The sequence below is a fragment of the Hyperolius riggenbachi genome, chromosome 3 (genome assembly GCF_040937935.1).
Source record: "Hyperolius riggenbachi isolate aHypRig1 chromosome 3, aHypRig1.pri, whole genome shotgun sequence".
Taxonomy (NCBI): Eukaryota; Metazoa; Chordata; class Amphibia; order Anura; family Hyperoliidae; genus Hyperolius; species Hyperolius riggenbachi.
In genome coordinates, this window is record NC_090648.1 from 50,825,730 (window position 1) to 50,849,114 (window position 23,385).

Sequence of the window (23,385 nt, forward strand, 5' to 3'; positions counted from 1 at the left end):
GACAGCTAAGCTAGCCAGCACACTTGTGGTGCAGTCCGGTGGGGTTTGTAGGTTCATGGAGGGTAAAATGTAAGGTGCCAGGATATCTGTGCCTATAGGCTTCTGTGTTGTAAATCCAGGCCTGGGGATAGTGGTGGTGTAGAGGATTTGTGGAGACTCACACTGCGGTGTGTGGGATCGCACAGCAATTGCTGAATCCTGGAGCGTGAAGTAGTCCATCAGCCATGTTAAAAAAACCTGGTACACATTTTCTATTACGATTGGCAAATCACTGACCAATTTGAATACCTCCATGTAGTTTGAATGTCAACAGATATTGAATACTGCAGATTGTGTAGGGAAACCCTCAATGATTGGCCAATCATAATTGGAAATGTGTACCAGGCTTAAGAGAGGGAGGGATCAGAGGTCTTAAGCCTGAAACACACTTTCCATTATGATTGGCCAATCACTGACCGATTTTACCACCACCATGCAGTGTGAGGGTTTACCTACACAGTCTGCTCATAGTATCAATCATCCAATTTTGAATGGCCAATTTTACCACCACCATGTAGTATGAGGGTTTAACTACACCATCTGCTCATAGTGTTCAAAATCTGTTGACCCTTATACTACATGGATGTGGTAAAGTTGGTCCTTGTAATAGAATATAGAGCCATGTTGTTTTGGTGCCAACACAACTACCCTATGCAACTCTGTATATTCCACAGTATTCTGCCTGAATGTGGGGGTGGTCACTATGAGGATATGGAGTGGACCAGGGGCGTAACTAGACTTAACAGGGCCCCCCTGCAACAATTATAGCATGAGGTCTCCTTGGTCCCCGAATCCCATGCGGGTCACATGATCGGAAGCCGGCGAATGGCAGCAAAGAATGTTCTGCTGTAAAGCAGCATCTGGAATCAGGAAAAAGTTACACACATGCTCCTGCACACAATTTTTGTTAACGAACAGGGAGGGGTCTTTTTGCTAATTGGCTGCACTAGGGGGTGGGAAGAGGAAGGAGGAGGGGCCCACAAAGCCTCTGGGCCCCCCTGCAATGGCAGGGGTAGCTGGGGTGATTGCTACGCCCATGGGGTGGATCAGGAGCAGCACCCTACGCTCTTTTGGGAGAGGGACATAGACTGGCAGCCACACTATGGGGCTAGCGCCAAGAGCAATCACCTCAGTATGGTAGGTTTATGTGTATGGAACATAGCAGTGTTATTATTATGTACTTATATCGAGAAGGGGCACGTCCTGAACAGTGAATACAATATTAGTGTCGCCCCTCGCCACGTGATGTACTCGGTGCTGGACAGGAAGTACATCACTGGGATTCCCGTCGTTCCACGCATGCGCACTGCACTGCCAACATATTTAACATTTTTGCTTCGCCCTTTGACTTACATTACTTCCTCCATTGCCACAGATGTCCGACAGTAACGAACTGTTGCCTTTACGGCGGCTCGGCGGGCAATCGAGCACTTACGGCATGACAGGGTAAGTGTGCTAGGTTCCATACACTTGCATAGCTGTTGCGTAACCCTGCGGTAAAACAGTAATGCCATGCACACTTAGTTGCAAGGCAAGCATAAAAGGGGCCTTAAAGGACATCCGAGGTGAAAATAAACTGATGAGATAAACAATTGTATCTATCCTCTCTTTCCTAAAAATGACTTTATTAGATATCCAGAACTTTTATTTTATATTTAAATCTAGTTTTTAAGTTTTTACTATTTCGTTGTCTCTGCTCAATGACACCATCATTGAAGTATGCCCGAGCTAAAATCTATGAATTATTGACCCTTTTTATCTCTTTTCTTCTCTCAGAAGCCATTTACTGAACGGAAAATGTTTTATATGGGTGTAATTCCTCATCAGTGAGGGTTATGCTACAGTCCGACCCAGACAGGAACTGTCACTTGCATACCCGATGTTTAACTCTTTCAGGCAGAGAAAGAAAAAAAGGAAGACGGCGTAGTCGTTTGTGTGCTAGGCACTGCACATACATATGTCTATCTCATCATGTCACATGTCACCTCGGGTATCCTTTAAGGGATTGTAGAGCACAAATCAAGCTGTCATATAGTTTATTTGTTTTGGTTTTGGGTTTTTTTAGGAGGGTAGGGAAGGAAAAACTCTGGAGATTGATTGGTCACTATGTACAACAATTTTAAAAAAAATGTAATAAGTTTGCTTGCTACAAAACTGTCAACTGAAATTGAAGTTTTGTAAAATATAATATTTTACAGCTTAAAAAAGTACAATCAATTTTTTTTTTTCACCATTGATCATAGGAAAAAGATGAAAACCACAATGCAAAAAACAAATTTCAAAATAAATCCCTGTGATGCATTCCGTTGGTCCGTATTTTGGGAGTGATTTAGCAGTACGCCCCCCCCCCCCCCGCCAGACACTCTCTGTAGGCCTCCGTTGCTGGACACGCCCTGTAGAATGTGACGCAGGAGATGAGAGGGATAAAATATCTCATAAAACAGAATAAGACAGCTGCAAGCCAAATCAGACCTTGCCCCGCGCTCTGTGCCAGAGGGACGCTGTAATTATACACCGACAGGCAGCCAACGCATCTGCTGCACCCTCATCTCTCCTTCATCAACCTCCATGCCTTATCCTGCCTCTACTGAGAACACAGCTCAGGAGTTTTGTTTCTTTGAAATTCTTAAACTCATGTATTATTATCATTATTCAAACACGTCCTTTTTTAGTGCATTATGCTTTTTAATTGGGGAAATTTAAAATTTTACAACAATAACATTTCTATAGCGCTTTTCTCCCATAGGATTCAAAGCTCCTATGCGCTATCAGATTCAGTAATTGGTAGTGGGATGAAGTATTCACTCAACAAAAAATATATTTCTGCAAATGCCAAACTGAACAGGTGGGTTTTCAGTCTGGATTTAAACACGTCCAGGGATGGAGCTGTCCTGATCTGTTAAAGAGAATCTGTATTGTTAAAATCACACAAAAGTAAACATACCAGTGCGTTAGGGGACATCTCCTATTACCCTCTGTCACAATTTCGCCGCTCCCCGCCGCATTAAAAGTGGTTAAAAACAGTTTTAAAAAGTTTGTTTATAAACAAACAAAATGGCCACCAAAATAGGAAGTAGGTTGATGTACAGTATGTCCACACATAGAAAATACATCCATACACAAGCAGGCTAAATACAGCCTTCCTTTTGAATCTCAAGAGATAATTTGTGTGTTTCTTTCCCCCTTCAGCTCTCATCCACTGAAGTGTCAGGCTGTTTCTTCCTGCAGAGTGCAGACAGCTCTGCCCGTATGTAATTCATCAGTATGTGAAAGCCCAGCCAGCTCAGAGGAGGATTTATCCAGCTTGTAAAAGAGAAGAGAGAAGCTGCTCTAATCTAAATAATACACAGGCAGTGTGCAGAGAGGGGCCTGGAGGGGGGAGATGCATCACAGAACCACAACACTGAAGAACTTGGCAGCCTTCCAGACACAGGCCGACAAGTCTGACAGGGGAAAGATACATTGATTTATTACAGAGACTGTGATAGTACAAAGTGCTGCAGTAAGCCAGAACACATTAGAATAGCTTTTGGAACTTGTAGGATGATAAAAAACAGGATGCAATTTTTGTTACGGAGTCTCTTTAAGGTAAGGAGTTCCATAACGTAGGAGCAGCATGACAGAAGGCTCTGGGACCAAAAGTATAAGCAGTATTCTGTATCAGCTGTAGGCGGTACAAGTCCTTTTTTTGGAAGGCCGGTGTAGAGAACATTACACAGTAGTCCAGTCGTGATGTAATGAAGGCATGAACTAAAGTTGGCAGATCTTCTTGGGGTGCTTGATTTTTGCGATGTTCTTCAGGTGAAAATAGAGTGATTTCACCACAGCAGAAATGTGAGTTCTGAAGTTTAAATCACCATCAATTAGAACTCCCAGTCTGCGCACATGCTCAGAGCTGTGTAGATCAGTGCTTCCTATTCCCAGTGGTGAAGACTGAAAGGGAAGTTGTTTTGAAATTTTGCCTATTAAAAATTAATTGACCACTACAGGTGGTGTCCCCCTTATGGACCTGAGCAATTTTCACATTTCATCGCTCCTCCCATTCATTCGCTAATAACTTTATCACTAACACACCAAAATGATCTATATCTTGTTTTTTTTTTTTTTTTACCACCAATTAGGTTTCGTTTGGGTGGTACTTTTTGCTAAGAATTATTTTGTTCAATATGCATTTAACAGGAATAATAAGAAAAAAAATAGAAAAAATAATTATTTCTCGGTCTTCCGCCGTTCTAGTTTTAAAATAAAATGTGCTGATGTGGATAAGGCCCACAGATTTTGTTTGCTCATTTGTCCCGGTTATTACAACTTTTAAATTATGTCCCTAGTACAATGTATGGCAACAATATTTTATTTGAAAATAAAGGTGGATTTTTTCAGTTTTGTGTTCGTTTATAATAAATCACTAATTACAAGCCCTTATTTGCAAAAATAACAGTAATATACCCTGACATACATATTAAAAAAGTTGGGCAATTATCGGTATGTATATTTTTTAAATGTCACTTTTTTTTATTTTGGTAACTATGAGGGGGTGGGTAAGGGGTTAATTAATGGGGGATGTATTTATTTTTATTTAATTTAATGTATGTAGGTGTATTTTTGCTATTTGGCCACTAGATGTCCCCCAACTTTATTCCTGTGTACAGTGAACAGTACACAGGAAGTGTTGTGTATTTGTTTTGACTTTAATTTTGAGAATGTTCACCAATGCCGGTGATCATTTGTTACAGGCACTTTGATTGACTTTGGGAACATATGTTCCCATTCACCAATCAGTGTACTAATGCCTCCTAGTGCCCTTCTGATCCCTTCCCTGTCCCACCTGGGCCCCCTCTCACCTACCACAGTTCTCCTCAGCCTTGGTCCCCGTTGTCACAGAAGTGACATCATCAGGTTGGACGTGATGCTCATCATGGCAGGTCGTTTGCATGTAAAGAGTCTCAATCATTTTTTTTGTAGAAAAAGGCTAATTGACCCAGGCCTTGTAAGGTTTTTCGCCTTCCCCTGGATCAACTAAAATATGTGCGGGTTCAAGATGGTGTGTGGGGTTTTGGGTTTTTTTTGGGGGGTTGAAACTTGATGGACGGATGTCTTTTATCAACCAAATAGATACAAACTATGTAACAATTTTTCATCCAGATTTGGACATAAGTCCTGAAAAAGCAACACATGAGGAAGAAAAAGAGACAGAGGGGCTAGATTCCCAAAAAGGGATTGTCTCTTTCAAAAAGGGGACAGTTGGGAGCATTTTCCCATCCTTTACATGGTTAAATGTGCATAACTAATTACCATTGTCATGCCAAAACCATGCACTAGACTGGAGACTACTGTTGGCCACAGGATTATGCCAATGTGACACGGGGAGTTCAGAGAGGTGAGAGGTCCATCAAGCCTCACAAGAGTAACCAATCTCAACCCTGGGTAAAGTCCTATGTGGATGTTTGACAAAACAGGAAGTGCAGCCATATTTATTTTTGCAGGAAAACGGGCAACATATACAAGACCTTTATTTAATGTTGTGAATATGTGGGCATAACAAGCCCTTTCACACATTTTGCCTGCAGTTATTTAATACCAATAAGGACAGATGAGTAGGGATGTAACTAGGGAGGAGCAGACCAAGTGATTTCAGGCAGGTCCAGAGGTGTGGGGGGGCCTTCCAACTACTAACTTCTGTTTCTCTGATACTCCAGATCAGGTGTGGCTACACTTGGTATGGAATGAGAAGATCCTGATGGCCACCCTTGTTTTGTGAGCCTTGTAAGATAGGTTCCCAGGTTGTGAGGGTCACCAAAAGGAGGCAAAAGAAGGGTTGTGAACATTTGGGGATCCCTATCTAACTTTTGTTGAGGAAGGGTGGGGGGGGGGGCACGATTTGTAGTTACACCCAGTGGCCCCCCAAGCACTCTATACATAACAATTGATACGGCGCACCAAAACCTGCCAAGGACAACCACAGTGTTGGAGGTGCAAGAAAGGATTGGGGTGCAGTTTGTTAATGATTACAAGTATTTAGAGCAGTGGTCCTCAAACTAAGGCCCGCGGGCCAAATGTGGCCCCCTGAGGTTTTTTACCGGCCCTCCACACAGAAAATGTATTACTTGTAGATCTGGTCAGCTACATCTTTAGTTGGTACGCATATAGAATAGCAGTGTAGTAGTGCTGGCACCACCCATCCACATGGAAGCCAGAAAGCAGTAATTTGCTGGTTTCCAATCAAATTCCACATCAGGTGACACTGCTGTCCAATTGGGTATGCTTCACTGTCTGGCCCGCAAAGACTTCTACATCATTTTATGTATACTCCGGCCTCCCAGCAGTCTGAAGTATGTTGACCCGGCCCTCGACCCAAAATGTTTGGGGACCCCTGATTTAGAGCATCTATAGAAGTGATTATTACCAGCACAGGACCAATGAAGAGCTAATACTGTAGTTGGCGGAGGGCCCTTCGGGGCCCCTCTGGTCCAAGGGCCTTAATGCATTCGCTACCTCTGCAACCCCTATTGCTACGCCCCTGGTTACACCCCTGCAGATGAGTGCTGTATTTCTGGTGAAGACATTCTGAAGCATCTCCTGGAAGATGTGCCAAATTCTGGCCTTTTAGTCACTATGTCCTCCTGGTTTCCTCACACACGGACTGGAAGGAAAGCAATTATTATGTGGAAGTGTAAGCGGACTGTAATGCTGCGGTTTTAGGGGAAGCTCAAAGTCCTGTCCTGCATTAATGATTAGCGCTTTGTGCTGAGCAGGCATGTGAGGATCTCTGCACACCACGACCATACATTCCTCCCGAGCATCTTGTAGGAGAGATTCCTGCCCCGTGGCCATGTGCCCTTTCCATGCTGATCTCACTGAGGGCTGCTTTATACTACACCTGATTCTGCTGTGTCTTCCAATTGCTTGCAAAACACAAAGGACATCAGCAAAATAATGAAAAGCGCAGGAACCCTTAAAGAAAACATCCAAGCTTAAAAAAAAAAAAAAAACCTCCACTTACCTTGGGCTTCCTCCAGCCCCTGGCCATCGTTCTGTGCCCTCGCCGCAGCTCCAGTGGCTCCCGGTGTCCTTCGCTGCAGAAGCCGACCTCGCCGGGTCGGCTTCTTGTGCGCTCCACAGCGCAGGTCAGGGGTGGAGCACAGAAGAAGTCGACCCGGAAGCCGACCTGGCGAAGTCGGCTTCTGCAGCGGGGAAGACCGGGAGCCACCGGAGCTGTGGCAAGGGCCCAGAACGACTGCCAGGGGCTGGAGTAAGCCCCAGGTAAGTGGAGTTTGTTTTTTGCTTGGACCTTCACTTTAAGGTGACCATACACTCCTCGATTTAGCAGCTGATCAACCAATCAGTGCCACCAAGAGCTTGCTCGATCGATGATGCGACCAATTATGGACCGAAATTGATCTTATGTATCGATCGGACATGCTGCAAGATGTCGGGCCATCATGGTCGATCAGGTGCATGACGGTAACGGTGAATGATAACAGGACGAGCAACAACGCAATGTAACCCCTGGCGATGCCCCCTAGTGTATAAATGTGCCCTCCATGTGTGCATTTATACATTACCTGTCCTAAGTCGCCCACCATGTGGTGCCCATCTGTCATCAGTTTCTTTAACACCACCGACAACTCCCACGCAAAGTGACACGATCGTTTGAACTCTCATTCGCGCCTATTATCTGCCGTAGCATGGCGTCGCGTGTTCCAGCGGGCATGGCGATGGATCGGGGAACCTTGTTTGTCGGGAGGCGTCGCTGTGAGGTTCTCCAATCCATCAGCAGGCGAGTATTCAGCTCTAGTGTCGGAGTGTTGCTTTATTCCGGTAAGCTCCTGCCATCAATTCTCAGAGCGTATGGGCAAACACGAGGCTTAGGGCCAGGATGAGGAGCTGGATGCAGCAATCAGCCTCTGACATCTGCCACAATCTATCACCGCAGCGATGTCCTCATTGACTTCCAGGCTTGGAGAGCTTCTTGTGTGGAGCTGACTGCTGCTGGGAGTATTGGCTTGCTCTACCCCCTGACAGTGTACAGCTGCTCAGTGCAGATGGCCTCTTATCTGTCTGTGTACACTGCAATCCCCACAGCAGCTGATAAAGCCCAGACTCATTTTCTGCTACTTGTGCTCCTAAACCAAACATGCTGAGGGTCACATCAGTCACGCAGGGCTTCCATTGCTATCTTGTAATATTGCTGCAAATGAATGCAGTGATATGGGGCACCCAGCTAAAGCACCCCCTTCCCCTTCCTCCAACACAATCTACATTTAGAGCCAGAGCAGGATCATCCACCAGGCATCCTAGGCAGGTGCTTGGGGCCCAGTGGGTGTCAAAGGAGCCCACCAGCCACATTTTCTGACCTCCCTCTACTTCAGCTCACTAAAAAGACCACAATGGGGTCCCCACATATACTATCCTTGCCTAGTACCCCGTTACATCTTAATCCATCTCTGCTCAGAGCCCAGACAAACTAGTCACATGCTCAATGGCTAGATATACTAGTGTCTTAATGAGGACGTGTAACGGCATAGAGCAGAGTGCAGTAAATTATTCAGGATAGCCACTTTTATGTTAGTTATTCTGGTTTCAGCATCAGAAACACTTCCTATATCTATATATTGCTGTATATTGGTGTGTAGCCCCTCCCTCCCACCAAGGCTTAGCCTAGGCTATTTATTACGCAGAATTCTTCCCCTCCCAGAGCATTCTGGGAGACCAGAGATCTTTTCTACTTGGCTATGGCACTCTCAGAAAATGAACATTCCACAGAGATTACCTACCAGTACTAAAGATGATGCCGCAAGGGCTATTGTGATGCCCCTGTTATTAAAGCGGACCTGAACTCTCTCTGCTCTAAAAGATACACAACAGCATAATAACCTTTATAGAAAAAAACAGCTGATACAAATCCTGCAATAAATTTGCAGTGTGTCTCCTTCCTGCTTTTACAGAAGCAGACATATTGTTAACATCCTGTGTTTACCACTTAGCTGATCTGCTGTGGAAGTCAGCTGACACAGCTTAGTGATCAAATTACAACTTGTGATTAGTCACATATGAGAGGGCATTCGTCAGGCTAAACTCTCTAAATGCATACAGGGTGCATTCCTCTATGTTTTCCTTCTGTCCTGTGCAAGAGTTCAGGTCCACTTTAAAGCATCTGTTGCTATGGAGGGGGAGGAAAGAGGACAGGCCTACTTCCTTCTAGTTAGTCAGATACTCTAGTCCTTAAAGAGGAACTCCAGTGAAAATAATGTAATAAAAAAGTGCTTCAATTTTACAATAATTATGTATAAATGATTTAGTCAGTGTTTCCCCATTTTATAATCTTTCCTCTCCCTGATTTACATTCTGACATTACATGGTGACATTTTTACTGTTGGCAGGTGATGTAGCTGCTGCTTGCTTTTTTGGCAGTTGGACGCAGTTGTAAACAGCTATTTCCCACAATGCAATAGGGTTTACAGGAAACTGTCAAGAGTACGTACTCAGAATCTCTTTGTGGGAGGGGTTTCACCACAATATCAGCCATACAGCGCCCCCTGATGGTCTGTTTGTGAAAAGGAATAGATTTCTCATGTAAAAGGGGGTATCAGCTACTGATTGGGCTAAAGTTCAATTCTTGGTCGGAGTTTCTCTTTAAAGAGAATCTGTATTGTTAAAATCGCACAAAAGTAAACATACCAGTGCGTTAGGGGACATCTCCTATTACCCTCTGACACAATTTCGCCGCTCCTCGCCGCATTAAAAGTGGTTAAAAACAGTTTTAAAAAGTTTGTTTATAAACAAACAAAATGGCCACCAAAACAGGAAGTAGATTGATGTACAGTATGTCCACACATAGAAAATACATCCATACACAAGCAGGCTATATACAGCCATCCTTTTGAATCTCAAGAGATCATTTGTGTGTTTCTTTCCCCCTGCAGCTATCGTCCACTGAAGTGTCAGGCTATTTCTTCCTGCAGAGTGCAGACAGCTGTGCCTGTATGTAATTCCTCAGTATGTGAAAGCCCAGCCAGCTCAGTGGAGGATTTATCCAGCTTGTAAAAGATAATAGAACAGAGAGAAGCTGCACTAATCTAAATATCACACAGGCAGTGTGCAGAGAGGGGCCTGGATGGGGGAGTTCATAGCAGAACCACAACACTGAAGGACTTGGCAGCCTTCCAGACACAGGCCTGACAAGTCTGACAAGAGAGAAATAAGTTGATTTATTACAGAGATGGTGATAGTAGAACGTGCTGCAGTAAGCCAGAACACATTAGAATAGCGTTTGGAACTTGTAGGATGATAAAAAACAGGATGCAATTTTTGTTACGGAGTCTCTTTAAGTCACGTGGGCATGAAGGGGTAAAAAAACAATGGCTCTGTCAGTCTGTCATGGCTGACTGGAATGCAGTGAGCAGGAAGGAGGAGTTTTATTAGGTGTGCCTTAATAAAATTTGAGAAGTTTTTACCGTTACCTTGCATGTGAGTCTGGCTCCTGTAAAGTAGGAACATCGGTACCTTATTCTATTTTAGTTTATCCATAGTTTATCCATACCAGGGGCAAACCCAAGATTTTCAAAAGGGGGGGGGGGGGGATTCCTGAAAGGTCTCCCTCAGCCACGCACAATACAATATAATAATATGGTAGGACATCATGCTGGGTACACATAATGCAATTTCCCATCCGACCGACCGACAACGGGATTGATCAGGAGCAGTTTGGATACAGATAATAATGAGGACAGCCGACATCGCTAATGAAGGGGAAAGTGAAGCATTCACACAGCAGGGCACAGGGCTGTGCTCATACCTGACTCTGTTAAGTTCCCCAGAGCTGCTCCATGCTCTGTACACACATTGCTGCTCCTTGCTCTGTACACATGCTGCTGCTCTATGCTGTGTACATACACTGCTGCTCCATGCTCTGTACACACGCTGCTTCTCCATGTTCTGTACACACATTGCTGCTCCATGCTCTGTACACACGCTGCTGCTCCATGCTCTATACACACACTGCTGCTCCATGCTCTGTACACACGCTGCTGCTCCATGCTTTGTACACACGCTGCTGCTCCATGCTCTGTACACACCCTGCTGCTCCATGCTCTGTACACACTCTGCTGCTCCATGCTCTGTACACACGCTGCTGCTCCATGCTCTGTACACACACTGCTGCTCCATGCTCTGTACACACACTGCTGCTCCATGCTCTGTACACACGCTGCTTCTCCATGTTCTGTACACACATTGCTGCTCCATGCTCTGTACACATGCTGCTGCTCCATGCTCTGTACACACCCTGCTGCTCCATGCTCTGTACACACGCTGCTGCTCCATGCTCTGTACACACGCTGCTGCTCCATGCTCTGTACACACACTGCTGCTCCATGCTCTGTACACACGCTGCTGCTCCATGCTCTGTACACACGCTGCTTCTCCATGTTCTGTACACACATTGCTGCTCCATGCTCTGTACACATGCTGCTGCTCCATGCTCTGTACACACGCTGCTGCTCCATGCTCTGTACACACATTGCTGCTCCATGCTCTGTACACACGCTGCTGCTCCATGCTCTGTACACACGCTGCTGCTCCATGCTCTGTACACACACTGCTGCTCCATGCTCTGTACACACCCTGCTGCTCCATGCTCTGTACACACCCTGCTGCTCCATGCTCTGTACACACGCTGCTGCTCCATGCTCTGTACACACATTGCTGCTCCATGCTCTGTACACACGCTGCTGCTCCATGCTCTGTACACACGCTGCTGCTCCATGCTCTGTACACACACTGCTGCTCCATGCTCTGTACACACCCTGCTGCTCCATGCTCTGTACACACCCTGCTGCTCCATGCTCTGTACACACCCTGCTGCTCCATGCTCTGTACACACCCTGCTGCTCCATGCTCTGTACACACACTGCTGCTCCATGCTCTGTACACACATTGCTGCTCCATGCTCTGTACACACGCTGCTGCTCCATGCTCTGTACACACGCTGCTGCTCCATGCTCTGTACACACGCTGCTGCTCCATGCTCTGTACACACACTGCTGCTCCATGCTCTGTACACACGCTGCTGCTCCATGCTCTGTACACACGCTGCTGCTCCATGCTCTGTACACACGCTGCTGTCCCATGCTCTGTACACACGCTGCTGCTCCATGCTCTGTACACACGCTGCTGCTCCATGCTCTGTACACACGCTGCTGCTCCATGCTCTGTACACACGCTGCTGCTCCATGCTCTGTACACACGCTGCTGCTCCATGCTCTGTACACACGCTGCTGCTCCATGCTCTGTACACACGCTGCTGCTCCATGTTCTGTACACACGCTGCTGCTCCATGCTCTGTACACACGCTGCTGCTCCATGCTCTGTACACACGCTGCTGCTCCATGCTCTGTACACACGCTGCTGCTCCATGTTCTGTACACACGCTGCTGTTCCATGCTCTGTACACACGCTGCTGCTCCATGCTCTGTACACACACTGCTGCTCCATGCTCTGTACACACGCTGCTGCTCCATGCTCTGTACACACGCTGCTGCTCCATGCTCTGTACACACGCTGCTGCTCCATGCTCTGTACACACGCTGCTGCTCCATGCTCTGTACACACGCTGCTGCTCCATGCTCTGTACACACGCTGCTGTCCCATGCTCTGTACACACGCTGCTGCTCCATGCTCTGTACACACGCTGCTGCTCCATGCTCTGTACACACGCTGCTGCTCCATGCTCTGTACACACGCTGCTGCTCCATGCTCTGTACACACGCTGCTGCTCCATGCTCTGTACACACGCTGCTGCTCCATGCTCTGTACACACGCTGCTGTCCCATGCTCTGTACACACGCTGCTGCTCCATGCTCTGTACACACGCTGCTGCTCCATGCTCTGTACACACGCTGCTGCTCCATGCTCTGTACACACGCTGCTGCTCCATGCTCTGTACACACGCTGCTGCTCCATGTTCTGTACACACGCTGCTGTTCCATGCTCTGTACACACGCTGCTGCTCCATGCTCTGTACACACGCTGCTGCTCCATGCTCTGTACACACACTGCTGCTCCATGCTCTGTACACACGCTGCTGCTCCATGCTCTGTACACACGCTGCTGCTCCATGCTCTGTACACACGCTGCTGCTCCATGCTCTGTACACACGCTGCCTCTCCATCAAAAGTCAACTGTAGCAGGCAAATAAAGGGGGTTGTGCTGCAAGCTGCAGGATACCTGCGGATATTCTGGTGTCTCAACTTGTGCCTATCCCCAGACACTGCACCGGCCCTGGTCTGAGGGGGGATTCTGGGCAGCTGTAATCCCCCCCCCCCCCAGCGTTTGCCTATGCATACATTATAAGAAATACAGTTATATGTCTACCGGCGCTTCCAACCTTCTCCCAGTTTCTTAGGTGTACTCCTTGATCATGCACGGTTAAATTAAAACACTGCTCCATTAAATTTATATTTTAAAGAGGAACTGTAGTGAAAATAAAGTAATGAGTAAAAGTGCATTGGCTTTACAATATTAATTTATAAATTATTTAGTCAGTTTTTGCCCATTGTTAAGTTTTTCTCTCCCTGACATCAGAGCCCCCAACTGACCCTCTTTGGGAGCCCTGTCCCTCTGTCCCTCTTTCCTCCTCATTTGTCCCTCTTTCAGGACTTAGTCCCTCTTTCTATGTAAATATATATATATTTCTCTACTACAAATGAGTTTTATTGACTCTAAACTTTACTTCCATCCTTTAAATTGATATATTACTAATTTTAAAATGTTAATATGAAGGAAAATTAACCAGGATAGAATGGACCAGTGTGGTTTGAATGATAAAACAACATATTTTTCTGATGCAATCTTTATGGTATGCGTGACTAGGGGTGTAACAGGGGCGTGATGGGGGTGTGATCGGGGTTGTGACAGGGGCGTGGAATAAGTGTTCCTCTTTCTCATCTCAAAAAGTTGGGAGGTATGCTGACATTCTGAAATGTATCACAGGTTGCGACATCTTCATTCCTGTCAGGTGCAGCTCTGCGGAATGTCTTTTTAATGAGACCTCCGAAGCCAGTACAAAATATATCTGGTCTCCCAGAATACTCTGGGAGGAGAATTCCACATAGTTAAAAAGCCTAGGCTGTGGCCACTGGGAGGGCGGGGCTACATAATAATCTAAAGCTATAGTCAGGGGCGTAACTACAGGTGAGCAGTCTGTAAGAGGGCCCCAACTACTACTTCTGTCTCTCATATAAAGGGGTCCATCCTTCAGATCAGGTGTTTTGTGGCTACACTTGTTATGGGTGTGAAGGTTATGATGTCCACACTTGTTATATGACCCTTGCAAGATGGGTCTCCAGGCTGGGAGGGTCACCAGGGATAGGCAAGGGTAAGGGTGTGAGCATTGGGAGGCCTAAATGGGCTCATTATTCCACCATGTCAGGAATCTGAAATCACGATCCTCCCAGAATCCTAGGCAGGGATGGAGGAAGCTGACATGTTCCAGCAGGTGGAGAGTTCTGAGGAGCTCCCGGCATCGCTCCAGGAACACACCCCGGACTGGCCTGATCCTCTTTCCAGAACAGATGGCCGAGCTGCTTGTGCTCTCCAAGAATGGATTCACGTGGCTTACGGAGAGTAAAGAGCGGGACAGATGTGCACCGTGTGAAGCTGCGGTAATTCCCGCTGGTCATTTTACTGCTGAGCCATCATCGGGACTCGCTGATCTGACAGGAAAGCAGGTTTACTCAGGGCCGGCCCGCTCATGAGGCGGGGTGAAACTTTTGCCTCAGGCGGCAAACTTCTAAGGGCGGCACCCGCCCGTCCGTGGGTGCGGGGGGGCAGCCGCCGAGCCGGAGGGGTAGCGTGCAGGACGGGGGTATTGGGCCTAGCGGTGGGGAGGGGGGTCGGACCCCCCCTCCCTCGCCTGGGTCCCCCGATCTGCGCTCCCCTCCAGCTGTAAATAGTTAGGAAGCAGCCGATAGTAAGAGGCAACGGGCGGGGATTACTCACCTCTTCCGCGTTCCAGCGTGCACTCCACTGACGTCACTTCCTGCAACGCCGTCCACTTACAATACAGTGGGCGGCATTGCAGGAAGTGACATCAGTGGAGCGCACGCTGGAACGCGGAATAGGTGAGTCCTCCCCGCCCGTGCCTCTTACTATCGACTGCTGCCTAACTATTTACAGCTGGAGGGGAGCGCAGATCGGGGGACCCAGGCGAAGTAGGGGGGGTCCGACCCCCTCCCCACCGCTAGGCCCAATACCCCCGTCCTGCCCGCTACCCCTCCAGCTCAGCGGGCCCCCACAGGGGGGGAGGCGGCAATTTTTTCTAAATTTGCATCAGGCGGCAAAAAGTCTAGGGCCGGCCCTTTACTAGCCAGGGTTAGGGGCCAGGGCTGGATTTCTGGAAAGGCTACAAAAGCCCTGACCTTGGGCGGCTGCAGGCTAAGAAGGCACATGAACATGAAAGAGGGGTTATATGAATGTGGATGGATACAAAGAATCTAATCACAGAACCAAACAATGCCTGATAAGTGTTTCCCGTTCAAGAGCCGCTTCCTCAGAGGCACACAAATATGTTTATATCAGTAGAAGCCAACGCTCTCGACTGCGGAGTATAGCACACTTCGGTGCTATGCTTACGGTTTCCAGCATCACAGATTGCGGTCCCTTTATTCCGGTTAAACCCGGCTACTCCTGACATAAACATATTTGTGCGCCTCTGAGGAAGCGGCTCTTAGCCGGGAAACACGTGTCAGGCATTGTTTGGTTCTGTGATTGGATTCTTTGTATTCATCCACATTCATATGACTGCAATCAAGGAGACATTATGAAGAATAAAAGACTGCTGCTGTACCTTTAAAAAAAACCAACAGGGTTTTTTTTGTGTATATATTTAGTGTGAATTCTGGGGAGGAACTAGACTGATACATTTTATTTTCTTTTATTAGAATGAAAGAGGGGTTGCTACATATGAAAGAGGAGGCTGCAAATTGGGAGCAACACATGAAAAGCTTATGCCCAAGGGAGCTTTACATAAAAGAGAGGGGCAGCAGAACTTGGATGGTACACATGAAAGAAGGAGCTGCACATGGAATGGGAGGGGCACTGCTGCGCATGGAAGGGGAGCCCCAACATACTTAGCCTAGGGGCAGGGGCGTAGGAATAGGCCCTGCAGCCCCTGCGCCCGCGGGGGGGCCCGGCCCCCCCCCCTGGGGCCCGCTCGGGGCCGTTTTGTGGGTGCTGGAGGGGTGGCAGCATGAGGGGAAAGCCTTGCCCACAGTCGGCGGGGAGAGGGGTAGTTCCCCCCTCTCCCTCACCTCGGGGCTCTCCCCTCTGCGCTCCCCTCCAGCTCGTAAGTGTCTGTGGGGCTGTGGTGGGCAGCGAGCGGCGGGCAGATACATACCTGCTTCCGTGCGTTCCATCGGAGACTTCTCCCTCTAGCGGCTGACGTCACTTCCGGGGGGGGGGGCCCGCTCAGAAAATCTGCAGGGGGGCCCGGTGGGGCCTAGTTACGCCCCTGCCTAGGGGCACAAAAAGTATAACTTCAGCCTTGGGGACTCCAGGTCAGTTTAGGGTTTGTTTAGAACTAAAACAGTTAGGGCCTGAGCCCACTGACGCATTTGTGTCCGCTGTTCAGTTAAACATCAATGTTAGAGACGCTAAAAAGCGGACAGAATCGGATACAACTGCATCAGTGGGCTCAGGCCCTAAGTCTCTGCTACGTCAGTACTCCTAGAGGAGAAAAATTGAGAAGCGTGTGATCAGGTGGATCAGGTGGTCAATTTATAAGTCTCTCGGTTGGTTGAGCATAAACTGGAGGCATAAGTAAGACATGATCACGTGATCCCATGCTTCAACTATGAATTGAGAACTGACTCTAGCTGGGATGAACTATTCCCTTATGAGAATCTCCCCTGCAAGCACAGGATCAGATGATCAGATTGTACAAACAAAGGTTGCAAAAGTGAGACAAGACACCTCATTGTGATCAGCTAATAACCTGATCATGTGTTTCTTCATTAATTCTCTCTGCAGTAGAATTAAGAAGAACTGACGTTCTCTAATATTTAGTTATCAGTTGGGGTTAGGGAAAGGTACTGGACAGGTCAGGGTTAATGATACACGGTATCTCACGAAAGTGACTACACCTCTCAAAGTTTTGAAAACATTGGCCTCAATTGTGGTAGGGCTATCAAACAAATTACCTCAGGTCAGGTAATTTACCTCATGAGGTAATGACATTTAGCAATTCTGGTGGGTTTTAGTCATGTTTTACCTCATGAGGTAAATCATGAGGTAATTCATGAGGTAATTCACCGAAAATAGCTATTCTCATGGAAATTATGGGGCATGTTAGCACATAATTTACCGATCAGTTTAAGACCTGCCTGTACCTGGAGGTAAAGTCAATTTCTATGAATTTTCCTTGTTTAGTGGAGTTCCTATTGCTGTTTTAGTGGAGTTCCTATTCAGGCTGTGTAATAGACAATAAGGGCTGGTGCACACCAAAAACCGCAAGCAGATCCGCAAAACGCTAGCAGATTTTGAAACGCTTTTTCTTCTTTTTCTGTAGCATTTCAGCTAGCATTTTCCTGTTTTGTGTAGCGGTTTTGATGTAGTAGATTTCATGTATTGTTACAGTAAAGCTGTTACTGAACAGCTACTGTAACAAAAAACGCCTGCAAAACCGCTCTGAAGTGCCGTTTTTCAGAGCGGTTTGCGTTTTTCCTATACTTAACATTGAGGCAGAAACGCATCTGCAATCCAAAATCTGCAGCAGCCCGGGAGTATGCGTTTCTGCAAAACGCCTCCCGCTCTGGTGTGCACCAGCCCATTGAAATACATTACCCTAGCACCCGCAAGCGGATCGCAAACTGCAGCCGAACCGCTCTGGTGTGCACTAGGCCTAATAGTAGAAATAAAACTCCAAATATTTACTGATTTTTTTTTAAAAGGTATGCCTATAAATATACTTTCATAGGTTGCTACATAATCAAATGCACCTTCCCCTCTCAAAAGAAAACATCTTCCAAAGACTATCCTGACTTATAGAAGACAATTAAATACTACTATAATTTATTTACTGCATGCTTACTGCTGAAATACCTCATGTTTTACCTCACTTTATGCTTTTACCTCATGTTTTACCTCATGTTCGGAAATGGAGAAAAATCTTTCAGAATTGCTAAAAAAAAGAGGAAAATACCTCATGAGGTATTTTACCTACAAAAAAATATTTACCTCACATAGCTACCAGAATTGAGGCCATATTTTTCAGCTCACTTCAGTAGTGCTTTAAAGTATACCTGAGATGAAAAAACAACAGAACAGTTTCATACATACCTGGGGCTTCCTCCATGCAGTTCCTCACCGCCATCCTCCTTCTCCTGTATGGTCCCATAGAAGCCCAGTTATCTTTGGCCAGTCGGCACAGTGCCAGTACAGCTGCGCGCACTCCCGTCGCACTCCTACGGCTGGGAGCATTCTGCACCTGCGCAGTAGTACTGTGCAAATGCAGAACGCTCCTGGCAATAGGAACGTGGTGGTGCGGGCACGCGACCTGGCCGCGCATGTGCAGTTTGCTCAACTCTCCGAAGATAACTGGGCTTCTACTGGACCATCCAGGAGGGAGCGGTCTGCATGGAGGGGGCTGGAGGAAGCCCCAGGTATGTATAAAACTTTTCTGTCTCAAGTTTACTTTAAAGAAAACCTGAACTGAAAATTAAAAGTCTAAATAAACATACACAAGTCATACTTACCTCCTGTGCAGTCTACTCCTCAATCTTTTTTTCCTCACCTGCGTCCTGTTTGTCCACTGTGATCAATGGAATTCTCCATCCTCCACTTTGAAAATGGCCATTACACCATAACAGCTTTCTGGTCAGCACACAGTTAAACTGTAACATCGCCCACTTGAGCCATAGGGAAACATGGACACATCAGTTCTCCTCTCAGCTGTAACTGACAGCAACTGAAATATTTCAGTTCTGACAAAATGCTGTCAGTAGGGGAGGACTGGGGCCTTTTGGCCTGGAGGGAAAACACAAACTAGAGGCCCATTTTCACGGCAGCCCCAGCCCAAATGATGTCACATGCGCCCCACGTGCTATATGCCGACGGTTATGTGGGGCGCCAATGCAGAAATACAACAAGGACACTTGAGGGACAGCCTGACAGGTAAAGTATAATACACAGGCATCGGGGGGCACATAATATATTTTGAGGGACAATGGCCCGGGCTTCCGTCACATTCATCGTTCGTGATTGCTGCACTTGATCGACCACATTGACCTGAGATTTCCCAGCATCTCAGATCAATACATTCAACTAATTTCCACCCGAAATCAGTCAAATCGTTGATTGGGCATGCTTGTGGCAGCACAGGTTTTCATCTGATTCAATAATAATTACCGAAAAGATTGGTGGATCGGCCAGCCCTAAATCATTAAATGAGAGGCAGCCTGGGCAATCTACACCCTTCCCCCCTGGCCAGTCCTCCCCTGGTTGTCAGAACTGGAAGGGAATGGATCATTGTCAGAAGAAAATGGTGAGCTTCTGAGAGGAACTGATGGCAAGGTAACTATGTAATGTTCATTTAAAGTTGCCTCGTGTGTTTATTTTAAATAATTTTACTCAGTACAGGTTTCCTTTAAGCAAATTATAAAGTATTCTTTGAGGTCTGCGTAGCAGTAATCAGCACCCTTATTGCAAATCTGCTTTTTTTCTTTTCTGCTGAGGCGTAAATAACAACCGTCACTTATCGGACACTTCTGGGGAACCCCCCATCCATCTTGTCCCCGACCTCCCTGCCCCGTGAACAGGTTCACCCAACAGGGACACTGAGTTTTCCAAGGAGCACAGAGTTTATGCCAGGCGGAGCGCAGGGGAGACAGTTCCTCCAATAAGTATCCCGGGAGATAATGAGATGCACTGACATGCGGTCATCCAGAAAGAGCGAAGTACAAGAAGAAGAGATGAAGAATAAGTGACAATCACAGAAGGGACAGTCGGGATAAGGGGAGGACGTGCTGGACACGCACAGAGAGGAGAGGGAGAGACAGGTGACACAGGAGGCTGCACAGGATCTCAGAAGACAAGGGTGCACCAACCAGGAGAGATGCTACCTCTGCCGACACTACTGCTGCTGGTCACATAGCCTTGCCTGGGAGAGGCAGAGAGGCCATGCAGGTGAGGCTGGGCTATTGTGCTGGGTGGAGGGGGACAGAAAGCCAACTACACTCACACTAGAGCAGGGATGTCAAACTCCAGTCCTCAAGGGCCGAAGTCATCACACATCATTGGTTAAGCTCAAATTAACTGATGGGACTGATTCAGGAAAGGTGGGGTTCATCGAGTAGAACACATCTCTCCAGAGAAGACACAGAACATTTATCTCATGCTTTTCTCCTGGCAGACCCAAAGCACCAGAGCTGCAGCCACTAGGGTGCGCTCTATAGGCAGTAGCAGTGGTAGAGAATCTTACCCAAGGTCTCCTCACTGAACAGGTGCTGGCTTACTGAACAGGAAAAGCTGAGATTCTGACCCAGGTCACCTGTGTCAGAGGCAGAGCCCTTAACCAGCACGCTATCTCAGTCAATTCCAAATGATCACAAACAGCTCTTGGACCTGGTTTGGATTGCATAACTCCAACTAGTAGCTTCCACAATTAATGGTTGGGGTTTGTTTGTTTGTTTGTTAGTTATATTTTTTTGAAGGACACCTGAAGAGTGAGAGATATGGAGGCTGTCATATTTATTTCCTTTTAAAAAAACACAAATTCCCTGGCAGTCCTGTTGATCTGTTTGGCTGACTTAGTGTCTGAATCACACACCTGAAACAAGCGTGTGGCTAATCCAGTCAGACTTCAGTCAGAAACCTCTACTCTGCATGCTTGTTCAGGGTCTACGGCTAAAAGTGTTTGAGGTATAGGATCAGCAGGGCAACCAAGTAATCTGCATTTTTTAAACGTTTCCTAGTTTTGGTCAGGGAAATGTGGATGGTACCCATTATCGGGTATACATTGAGTAGTGTATGCCTGGCCTAACTTGGATGACTCTGTCGTGTCTGTAGGCATCAGACGTAAGTATCTGACTGCTGATAATGTGAGATCTGAACCATACAAGGAATTATTTATAAATGACCACCCTATCATTTGTTGCAACGTGTAACCAGAACTAGTAATGTATGTTTCAGTAAACCTCAGTGTGTGAGGGAAAGGGGTCCAAGCTGAGCAGAAGAGCATCTGAAATGCATAGGCCACTAACTGCTCTGTTAGCCTCCGTCATTAAAATGCCCTCTAACCAGTGGTGGGCTGAAATCTCCCAAATGCAAATTCGCATTTACTCATCGTAATCGTAGTACGAAAGTTCAGGGAAAATCGTAATTCATTTCGTATGTAATAGTAATATCTCAACATTTCTCGTAATGTTTCACATCATTTTCTCGCAATTTCACAAAATGTTATGCCGACTTTAGCGGTTAATAGCACAGCCCCCATACATGCCATTGTGACCAAAATTGCTACAAATGTTAAGGAGAATATAGGTTAAAATTTTCCAAAAATACCTTGTAGTTTTTGAGAAAATCGATTTTTAATATGCAAAGAAAAATGGTTTTTAACTGTCATTTTTTTAGTTTATAAACCATTTTTTCTTTGAATTTTTAAAATCAATTTTCTTAAAAACTACAAGGTCTTTTTGGAAAAAAAATGTTTTGACTTGTACCCGATATTCTCCTTAACATATGTAGCAATTTTGGTGTCACTACCATGTATGGGGGCTTTGCTATTCACTGCACGAAATTACGTGAAATTACGTGAAATTTTAGGCGAATCACTATACAAAATCAAATGTACAAATCGTAATTACGTACAAGCGTAAATGCGAAAATGTAATTAGCTGACTACGATCATCACTGCCTCTAACGTTGTGGGACCTGAAGAAGGTGCCTCTTATGCTTACCCTTTCCATCAAAACTTGAGCAGAACTGAGGTCGAAAGAAAGAAAAGGCATCATAGCATACAGAGGAGTCACATCAGTAATGCTTATAGTCATACGTTTTAAAACAAACTTTTAGAGGGAAGAAAATTTATATACTTGCTTCAATAGTCAGAAGCCCTTCGATGGTCCACAAGCTTCCTAGAGTCTCGTTGAGAACACTGTTTCTGCTCAGGGTCCCTTTTTCACCTTCACCAGGCCATGGAAGAGTACCCGTGCATGCCCAATCCGAATAAACCTGTCCACAGCTGCACCCGTGGCCAGAAGAAGCCTATTTGATGGGCACGGGTCTGATAGGTATAGAAGGACCTTATGGATTTCTGGAAAGGCCACAGAGGCCCGGGCCTTGAGCGGCAGCAGCCCAAGAGAGCACCTAGACATGAAAGAGGGGCTGCTACATATGAAAGAGGAGGCTGAAAATGGGGAGCAACGCATGAAAAAGGGAAACTGATGCCCAAGGGAGCTGTGCATGAAAGAAAGGGGCTATAGTACATGGATGAGACACATGGAAGAGGGGGCTGCACATGGAATGTGAGGGGCACTGCTACACAAGAAAGTAGAGCCACAACATACCTGGGCTAGGGGCACAAAAAGTATAAATCTGGCCTTGGTTGGATTAGTGGGCTGCAGGGGGAACTGGTAAGCATCTTAGACCATTCATTCATATGTCCTTTAAAATTTGATTGTATTAAAGATGTTGTCCATAGAAATATGGAGCACTTTTCTATAGATCTGACACCCTCGCCGCACACAACATTTCACAGATCGCAGGGAACATACGTTCATATCCTGCCAACGTTTCTGTCCAGGTTTTGGATGAAATCACACCCAACCATAGATTATTGTCCAACCCTATTCAATGAATGAATGGTTTGCTACACAGCCTGAGTGTATTTGTCACGTTTCATTTGTAATAAGTATTTCTGTGCAGCCGCAGTTAGGGCAGATACATTCCATTATGCAACAGTGATTTTACCAGGGAAGTGGGAGGGGCCAGAGCGAAAGACTGACAGTGCTATGCTGTCATGTGATGAGGTAGGCAGGAGGTGTAACATGAGCCTCATACAACTTCTAGTAACAACTTTGGGAAATATCAGTAACTTTATTGTAAAATAGTAATACTGTAATAATGTCTGACTTTAAGGGTGGCTGGCGCTACCTGCAAAGCAGACATAAACAGTGCTGGAAAACACGATCCATACATCATGTATGTGGTATGTGACCAATAAACAAACAAAGTGAAGCAGAAAATTAGGGCAGGGTGTATGCAGCAAGCAAGTGGAGTAATTGGGCAGCGCCATGAGCACCAATGTAAAATATTGGTTACATAGTTACATAGTTATTTTGGTTGAAGAAAGAC